This window comes from Tupaia chinensis, unplaced genomic scaffold (genome assembly GCF_000334495.1).
Source record: "Tupaia chinensis unplaced genomic scaffold, TupChi_1.0 Scaffold000320_2, whole genome shotgun sequence".
Classification (NCBI taxonomy): Eukaryota; Metazoa; Chordata; class Mammalia; order Scandentia; family Tupaiidae; genus Tupaia; species Tupaia belangeri.
Window position 1 is genome coordinate 500,260 of NW_006159814.1, and position 9,245 is coordinate 509,504.

General features: G+C 40.4%; 1 pseudogene; it reads left to right on the top strand.

The window, feature by feature from the left end:
- The first annotated feature begins 1,328 nt into the window (after positions 1-1,328).
- Positions 1,329-8,919, top strand: LOC102475228 (nucleolar GTP-binding protein 1 pseudogene; annotated as a pseudogene).
- The last annotated feature ends 326 nt before the right edge of the window (positions 8,920-9,245 follow it).

Below are 9,245 nucleotides of genomic sequence, written 5' to 3' on the forward strand. Positions count from 1 at the left end.
TATCTATTTTATTATTATTATTATTGTTTTTATTGATTTCGGCAAAGACACTTGCCAATGTAGTTTTTTTTTAATTTATTCATTCTCTACATTAATTCACTATACACAATCACAACACACCAATGAATTTTCCATCCAAAATACACTGTGCATTGGCTCAATCAAGGACATCAACATACATGTTCTCAGCAAATAATTTTCCAATTCTTATGTCCTGCATACCTTGCCTTTTGTTTTGCCATCCTTGATTCCCTATCCCCCACCCTCTGCCATGTCCCATCCTCCTCCCACATTGTCGCTGGCATCCATGGTTGCCCTCCATGCCTTCCCATGTTGCTCTTGACGAATAATAACATCTTGTGAGGATTACTGATAGAGTTATGTAAACAAAAAAAAAGTGTGTTTTTATTCTGGCATGCTCCAAGGTAAAAGTGTAGTTTTATTTTACTTTTAAAATTATTTTCTTGGGGCCAGCAGGTGATGTGGTTGGGGGTGCTTGACTCCCACATGACTGTCCATGGTTCAAGTCCCGGACCTAGTGGCTTACTTTCTCACTTGCTCTCTGGTCAATTTTTTTTTTTAAATAAAGAATTATCTTATTTAACTTTATTTATTTACTTATTTTAATTTGACCAGAGAGGAACAGAATCAGAGAGAGAGAGGATAGTGAGAAAACAAGTCACCAGGTCCGGGAAACAAACAGCAGTCAGCCACGTGGGAGTCCAGTGCCCTTCACCACCATGCCACCTGCTGGCCCCCATGTATTATTTTTTGGGGTCTTTCAATTTCAGTATAGAGTACAGACATTTGATATAAATTGAGCATAGATATACAGTATTTGTCTTTTATAAGCCAGAAAAAGTCTGACTTATTTCACTTAGTATTAAAACTCCAATGTTCATTCACTTTGTATCAAATGACAGGGTCTCAATGTTCTTGTGGATGAGTAGTATTTTATAATGTATATGTGACACATTTTTTCAGTGCAGTTATCAGTTTTTGGGTACTTAGGTTGATTACATGTCTTAGCAATTGTGAATAATGCTGTAATAAACATGGATGTGCAAATGTTTATCCAACTGAGTATTTTTCTACCCTTTGGGTATATACTAAGGAGGAGGATTTTTAGTAGCTGCTATAATATTTTTCATAGTGCTGCACTAATTTCAATCCCTTCCACCACATAGGAGAATTTCCTTTTCACTACAGACTCACCAGCACTTGTCATATTTATTTATTTTGCCCGGGGCAGGCCGGGCGGCCACAAGTAGGCCCGGGGGCCACGTGCAGGCGCAGGCCCGGGGGCCACGCGCAGGCCCAGCGGCCACATGTCAGCCCCAAGCCCACAAATGTGCATGGGACCCAGCGCCACCACCCGTTCGCCCGCCTGGCCAGAGAAAGGAAGGTTGGCGACCTCGGCTGGTCCATGCCGCCAGCCCGCATCGGAGCAGAGCAGAGCGTGGGACACACCCAGCGCCGGAGAGGCAGCGGAGGCCAGGCGGCCTGGGACCCCGGCCCACGGAGCAGAGCCCCAGCCCGCGGAGCAGGCCCGGCCACACGCGCAGCAGAGGCCCTTTTGTTCTCTCCCACCCCCCAAAAAAAGGACCAGCAGATGGTGTAATGGTTATGTTGCTGAACTCCCATGTAGTTCACTGCAATTTGAGTTCAGACCCAGTGGCTTAAAAGTCATGCTGGGGAGATCTCTTTCCTACTATACAAGATGGCAGGTGAAAAAGCTGCGAAGCAGGATACTAGGGAGAAGAAACCTGAAGCCAAGATGACTGATGCCGGTGGCAAGGTTAAAAAGGGTGACCCCAAGGCTAAAAAGCCCAAGAAGGAGAAGGTCCATTGCAATCGAAAACCGGTTCTAGTCCAGGGTATCGGCAGATACTCCCAGTCTGCCATTTATTCCAGGAAGGCCATGTACAAGAGAAAATATTTGGCCACTAAATCCAGGATTGAAAAGAAAAAGAAGTAGAAGGTTCTTGCAACTGTCACAAAACCAGTTGGTGGAGATAAGAATGGTGGTACCCTGGTTGGTAAACTGCGCAAAATGCCTAGGTATTATCCTATCGAAGATGTGCCTCAAAAGCTGTTAATCCATGGCACAAAACCCTTCAGTCAGCATGTGAGAAAGCTGCGAGCTAGCATCACTCCTGGGACCATTCTGATCATCCTCACTGGATGCCACTGGATGCTTCAGGTTTTCCTGAAGCAGCTAAGCAGTGACTTGCTACTTGTGACTGGTCCACTGGTTCACAATTGAGTTCCACTGCATAGAAAACACCAGAAATTTGTCATTGCCACCTCCACGGAAATTGATATTAGCAAAGTAAAAATCCCAAAGTACCTTACTGATGCTTATTTCAAGAAAAAGAAGCTGAGGAAGCTCAGACACCAGGAATGTGAGATCTTCGACACAGAGAAGGAGAAGTAGAGATTTCAGAGCAGTGCAAGGTTGATCAGAAAGCTGTGGACTTGTAAATTTTATCAAAAATCAAAGCTGTTCTTCAGCTCCAGGGCTACCTATAATCCATGTTTGCCCTTCCAAGTGGAGTTTATCCTCACAAATTGGTGTTCTAAATTTTTTGCCAAGAAACTAATTAAATAACTGATCATAAAAACAAAACAAAACAAAACAAAAAACAAAAGAACAAACTCACCCTGGGCACATGTGTAGTGTGTACATGCCCAAGATCCTAGGAAGAGAATGGAGGAGAAGGGATTGAGGCATGTCCACTTACCCTGTGGGGTGATTTCTCACTCTCTGTCTCTCTGTCTCTCCAGTGAGTATACACACCCTATAGTAATAACCTCCCTTTAAAAAAATTGTTAATTTGTGTTTTGGCCTAGGATGTGGTCTGTCTTGGGAACTCTTCCATGTGAATTTGAGAAGAATATGTATTCTGTTTTTGTTGGATGTACTAGCCTACACATGCCCATTATATTCAATAGATTGATGGTTTTGTTGCATTCAACTATGTCCTTAATGATATTCAGCCTGCTAGCTCTAGCCATTTCTGATAGAGGAGTATTGAAATTTTCAAGCAGAATAGTTGATTTATCCATTTCTTCTTGACTTCTTTCAGTTTTTCCCTCATGTATTCTTTTTTTTTTTTGAATGCCAGAGAGTTTATTTGCTCCCCAGAGAGAGAGAGGGAGTGAGGTAAGAAAGAAAGAAAGAAAGAAATCAGCCCCCAATGAGGCATAGTCATGCTGTAATTCCTTCTCCTCTATTTCTCCATCCTATCAGGATTTGGGGCATATATGCACACCTATCCTGCATGTTTTTCAAACTGACAGGGCTGGGATTTGAGCCATGGTTGGCCATGTGGGATCTGGCTTCCTTAACTTAGGCCACAGGGCTGACCCTCCTTCATGTATTTTGATAATTTGTTGTTAGGTGCACAAGTTAAGAATTGTTATGTCTTCTTAGAAAATTGACCCCTTCATTATTATGTAATGCCCTTCTTTATCCCTGATAACAGTTTCTTGGTCTGACATCTGTTTGGTTTAAAATTTATATAGCTAGTCCCACTTTCATTTCATTAGTGTTTGCATGGTACATTTTTCTCCATCCATTGTCTTTTCATCTCTACATGTCTTTATATTTAGAGTGGGTTTCTCTACAGACAACATATATTGGATTGTTGGAAGTCATGAGGCATTTTTGCATAGAAAAACATAGAAAAATATGTCATGATTTTTCTAAATCCTAATAATTCAATCTTCTTTCTTTATCTACTCTGACAATCCCAGTATTTTAATAAGTATATTTGGACTACCAGCATTCAAAGTGAGTATTGATATAACTATATAACTATATACTATATTTATTACTGTCTTCTATTTATTGCCTTTGTCCTTTGTTCTTATTTTTGTCTCCCATTCTTTTTTTGCCTCTTGTGTTTTGTTTGACTTGCTGAAGGGAAAATGCACTGACCAAAGAGAAACAGAAAGAAAGAGAGGGAGAAAACACCCCCTGATGTGGCATAGTCAGGCTGCAGTCCATTATCTTCCATTTCTTCATCCTGTTGCGATTTTGGGCATGCATGCACACTTGCCTGGCATCTTTTTCAAGCCCCTGAGAGTGGGATTTGAACCATTGTCAGCCATGCGGAGTCTAGCTCCTCAACCACTGTGCTATGGGATTGACCCTTTATTTAAAAAATGATTTAAAGAAAGTTTATAATAAAGCATGTGCACATACATGAAAGAGAAAAATAAGGAGAGAGAAGCACCCTCCACAGGGTCTGGTCACATTGTGATCTCCTTCTTCCAGATGTCTAACCCATCAGATCTTGGGCACTTGCTCATGTCCCACAAATGTTTCAGGCTGTCTGGTCTAGGGATTTGAACCATGGTCAGCATTTGGGATCTCACTTCTCTTAAGAAGCACATTTCTGCTGTGCCATCAAGTCAGTCTCCTTTCAATTGAGTATTTTATATGATTCCATTTTCTCTTTTATTAGCATGTCAGTTATCTAGTGTGTATGTATAATATGTATGTATATATTTTAAACTTATTTTAGTGTTTGCCCAAAGTTTGCAGTGTACATTTATAACTTATCCAAGTCTACTTTCAGATAGCACTATACTAAATCAATATTGAGAATACTCATGAAGTAACAAAATAATACTAAATAACAAATAATTTTAAAACCAAAAATAATACTAATTCTTCCACCCTCTCCTTTGTATCATCACTGTCATTCATTTTACTGAGACATAAGCATACAGAAGCATATATAGGCATTACTTACTTAACAATTGAGTTCCATTCTTATGACTAGGTCATTAAGAGAATTAGTTGCTAAGCAAAGAGTTTAAAGGTGGAAGTCTTGCAGTGTGTTGAGGCACCATAGGGTAAGTATTTTTGAATAGATATCATGTAACACCACACTAAAATAATGCAATTCTATCCATAAAAAAAGCATACATTAGACAAGTGCCAGAAAGTGACAAGACATATCACAACACAATAATATAAATCTGACATATTCATTTTTATTATTTCTGAATACTACACGAAAATGTACAATTTTATAAAGAAATTATGTAGTCTTCCGTGATTGTGAGTGGTTCATATAGCAAATGTTAATCAACTAGGAGAAGACAAAGACAGAAAGGGGATTCCATAGATTCACACGGACTGATAAAGGGGATGCATTGGGGAACTGGTCACAGTGGTCATTAAATAGGTAAGTTTTTTCAGTGAGGAGAGGCTATGTGTATGTGTATATATGGGTGTGCACATGTGTGTGTATGCTGGTATTTCCCTCCCTCAGCTCAGTTAGGTTCTAATAAAACCCCAGCATGTTAGGCTCAGGTTAAATAGCTTCTTCTGAGGGCATATCTTGTTAAGAAGTACTAAATGCTCTGGCATATTTACAAATGGTTACTTTTCTTCTCCCAACGACAGAAGCATGAGGGAATTTTTCTCTAACATTCACAACGAGAGCCTTGCCACACTCCTGGAGATAAAATGCACAAAATTGTGAGACCTCAGTGAGGAGGTCCCCTGGAGTTTTTATCTCTTAGATTTGTCTGTGCAAAGCCTCCAGCAATTCATCAGTGATAGCCCAGGAAGTGTGTGCTTCCTGTGGAAGTGTGTGCTGGTGGGTTACTGCTCTGGCCAGTCATAATTCTCCGCATTTGCCTATTGGTCTCTCCAGTTTTGGGAGGCAGTAGTTTTCCCTTGACTCCACTTCTCTTATAGATCTAAGAAAAGTTGTAGATTCTTTAGTTTGTTCAGATTTTACTTATTAGAATGAAATGGAAACTTTCCAGCTTTCTACATGCCAGACTGAAAACCGGAAGTTCTCTAATGATTTACTTTTTTTAGTCACAGACTAGGACTTCTACCTTCATTATAATCTAAATAGAATAGTTTCTTGTGACCTTCAAGGAAATTATCTCTGGAGTCAGTTGCAAGTTCATATTACACAATTATGTGCAGAATATGTGATCATCTCAATTTTCACTCTTCCTCTTTCTCTTATCAGTCATACCATACTGCTGTTTCTTCCTATGTAGTGTCTCTTACATTTATGCTTTCCTTTTCATATACATTTTATTTGCTTTATTCCACCTCTCATCTATAATATTATGGTGTCCTAATAGGTCTTCCTGCTTTTAGTCTCCTCATTCTACATCATCCTAACATATTGCAACCAGATTAAATTTAAAAACACTACTTTTATCATATAGCTTTTCTATAAAAGAATTAAAATTTGTTCTCTTTTTATATGAAACAGTCACAACTTCTGAGTTAGGCATTCAAGCCACTCAATATTGGGCCATGTGGCAATTATTAAGCTGTTACCTCTCAGTTCAACCCCCCACTTTAAATTCCACCCTGTAAGGCTGGGCTGTGACTCTGCACAATGCGTTTCTCTTTACCAGCTGGATACCTCTTGGTTTCGTTAGTTGGGAAAATAGAGGGTGATTAGAGTTATGGAGAGAGAGAGAGAGAGACTTAGTGTCTCCTCTTTTGCTTCCTGCCTGCTCATGGTTCCTATGGATGTAGCTCCAGCCTCATTGCTCATCCTGGTAGTTCCTTCCTTAAGCAGCACCTTAATCTGACTTGCCATTGTTTCCATACTTGAAAAACCAACTTAATGAACCTCCTTAGGGACTTCTTTCCCTGCCCTTCCTCAGAGGTTTGAGTTCAAGGCATATAGGTTTCTTCTTTAAAGTAAATACATGAAAAAAATATTTATCTATTATTATCTAATTTGCTATAGAGTATGTGTGCTCACCAGAGATAAAGTAAAAAAGCCAGCCACCTGGTCTGGGACTCAAATCTTCCTATAGTTAACATAGTCAGCCAGATAGGAGTCCACCATGCCACCTACTAGCCCTGTAGTAAATATAATAGATTTTACTAATCCCTTTTTCCTTTGTCTCCCTACCCCAGGAGTGATAGCTGTTGCCTGTAGTTGTTACATTTAAGGTGCCTCATATACTTAGTTAGCAACTATATACTTAGCCAACAATTCTTTTTTTTTTTTTTTAAGAAGTTTTTGCTATAGGGCACATGTGCTTGCCAGAAAGACAGAGAGAGACAGAGAGAGAGAGAGACAGAAAGCAAGAAATTACCCCCCAGTGGGGGATGGCCACGCTGTAATCCCTTCTCCTCCATTCTTCTCTCGGGATCTTGGGCACGCATGCATACCCGCCTGGCGTGAGTTTAAGCTACCGGGTCCGGGACTCGAACTGCGGTCGACTACATGGGAGTCCAGCGACATAACCATTATGCTAACTGCTGGTCACACAGTTCTTTATATTATATTCTCTGTTGAAATAATTGATGCAGTTCCTGTCTCCCGATTGGGCCTCAATGGCTCAGGAACCAAACTGTTGTCACAAAAGTTTACTCTACTTTCCAAACCTGGCCCTCTGTCTCAATGAGAAGTCTGCTTTTTCCATGGACCCCCTAAATGAGTCTCTTCTTTTTCTAACTTTGAAAACTTGTTTATATCACCCCTTACCTACAAAAGCTATCCAACTTCTGACAATCTGAATTGTGTCTTCCAAAGTCTAAGTAAAATCTCTATTCTTCCAGCTTCACCAATAAGTGACGGGAGCAGATGTGCATGTCCAGCCCTGTGCATTTACAGCCAAATCTCTATTAGTTGGGCACATGGATTATAAGTATCTTTGTTGGCATGTTGTAAATACTCCAGGGATTCTGGATCACCCTCTGGAGGACTGGAACACCATGGAAATGCAGGCCATCACTGCCCTGGCCCACCTGCGTGCTGCAGTGCTATATGTGATGGACCTGTAAGAGCAGTGCGGGATGTGGGCTGCAGGAGCAGGTGGAGCTCTTCCAGAACATCAAGCCTCTCTTCATCAACAAGCCTCTAATCATTGTAGCAAACAAATATGATGTGAAGAGAATAGTTGACTTTGCTGAAGATAATCAGAAAATATTTATAGCTTTGCAGGCTGAAGGACTCCCTGTAATAGAGACCAGTACTCTGACTCAGGAAGGTGTCATTAAAGTTAAAACAGAGGCTTGTGATAGACTTTTGGCTCATTCAGTGGAAACAATAATGAAGGGAAATAAGGTGAATGAAGTGCTGAATAGATTGCATTTAGCTGTGCCAAACAAGAAGGATGATAAGGAGATGCCTCCTTTCATTCCAGAAGGAGTGTGGTACATAAGAAGAGAATGGAAATTGAGGAGCTCAAGAAGAAAAGGGAACAAGATCTTGAGCTGGAAATGGGAGATGACTATATTTTGGATCTTCAAAAATACTGGGATTTAATGAATTCATCTAAAAAATATGATAACATACCAGAGATCTGGGGAGGCCATAATATAACTGATTATATTGATCCTGCCATCATAAAGAAATTGAAAGAGTTAGAAAAAGAAGAAGAGCTAAGAACAAATGCTGGGGAATATTACAGTGAATCTGAAAATGAAGATGAGGAAATGGTAGAAATCTGACAACTGGAAAAAAAATTAGAGAAAAAAGGAAGTTGAAAATTCTGCAATCCAAAGAAAAGAATACACAAGGACCCAGGATGCCATGAACTGCTAAGAAGGTTCAGCGGACAGTTTTGGAGAATGAGATGCGTAGTGTTGGGTTCGACATGGATGATAAAGACGATGCCCATCATGTAGTCCAGGCAAGGTGACCCCGGAGTGTTACAAGGAAAAGAAAATGAAAAGACTCTGTTTCACCCTTTTCTATAGCCCACAGTCGAAGTTGCTCTCAAACACCTAGTGATGTTTTTGGTTTTTGGGATGTCAAGATGGTGCAGAAAGCCAAGACTATGATGAAGAATGCTTAGAATATGAATTACTTAGGGAAGAAAAGAGAGGCAGATAGACATGTGTTTGATATGAAGACCAAACACTTAATTTCTGGAAAGAGGAAGGCTGGGGAAAAGGACAGAGGATAATGTCTTTTTTTGGTTGATATGGTTTGACTAGACTGTTTATTTCCTGTGGTGTGGTGTGGTTTCATAAAATTGGTGTCATGCTTTGTAAACTCAAAAAACAAAAACAAAAGCCATGGGCCAGCCTTGTAACAAAGTGGTTAAGCACTGTGTGTTGGGAACTAGATCCTACATGACCAACTGCTTGTAGGATCGAATCCTGGTCCCAGCGATTTGGAAAGCATGCCATGCTCATGTGCCATGTACAGGCCAAATCCTGGTAGTATGGAGAAATGGAGGAAAATGATTGTGGTGTGACCACACCCTCTTGAGGGGTGCCTTCTCTCTCC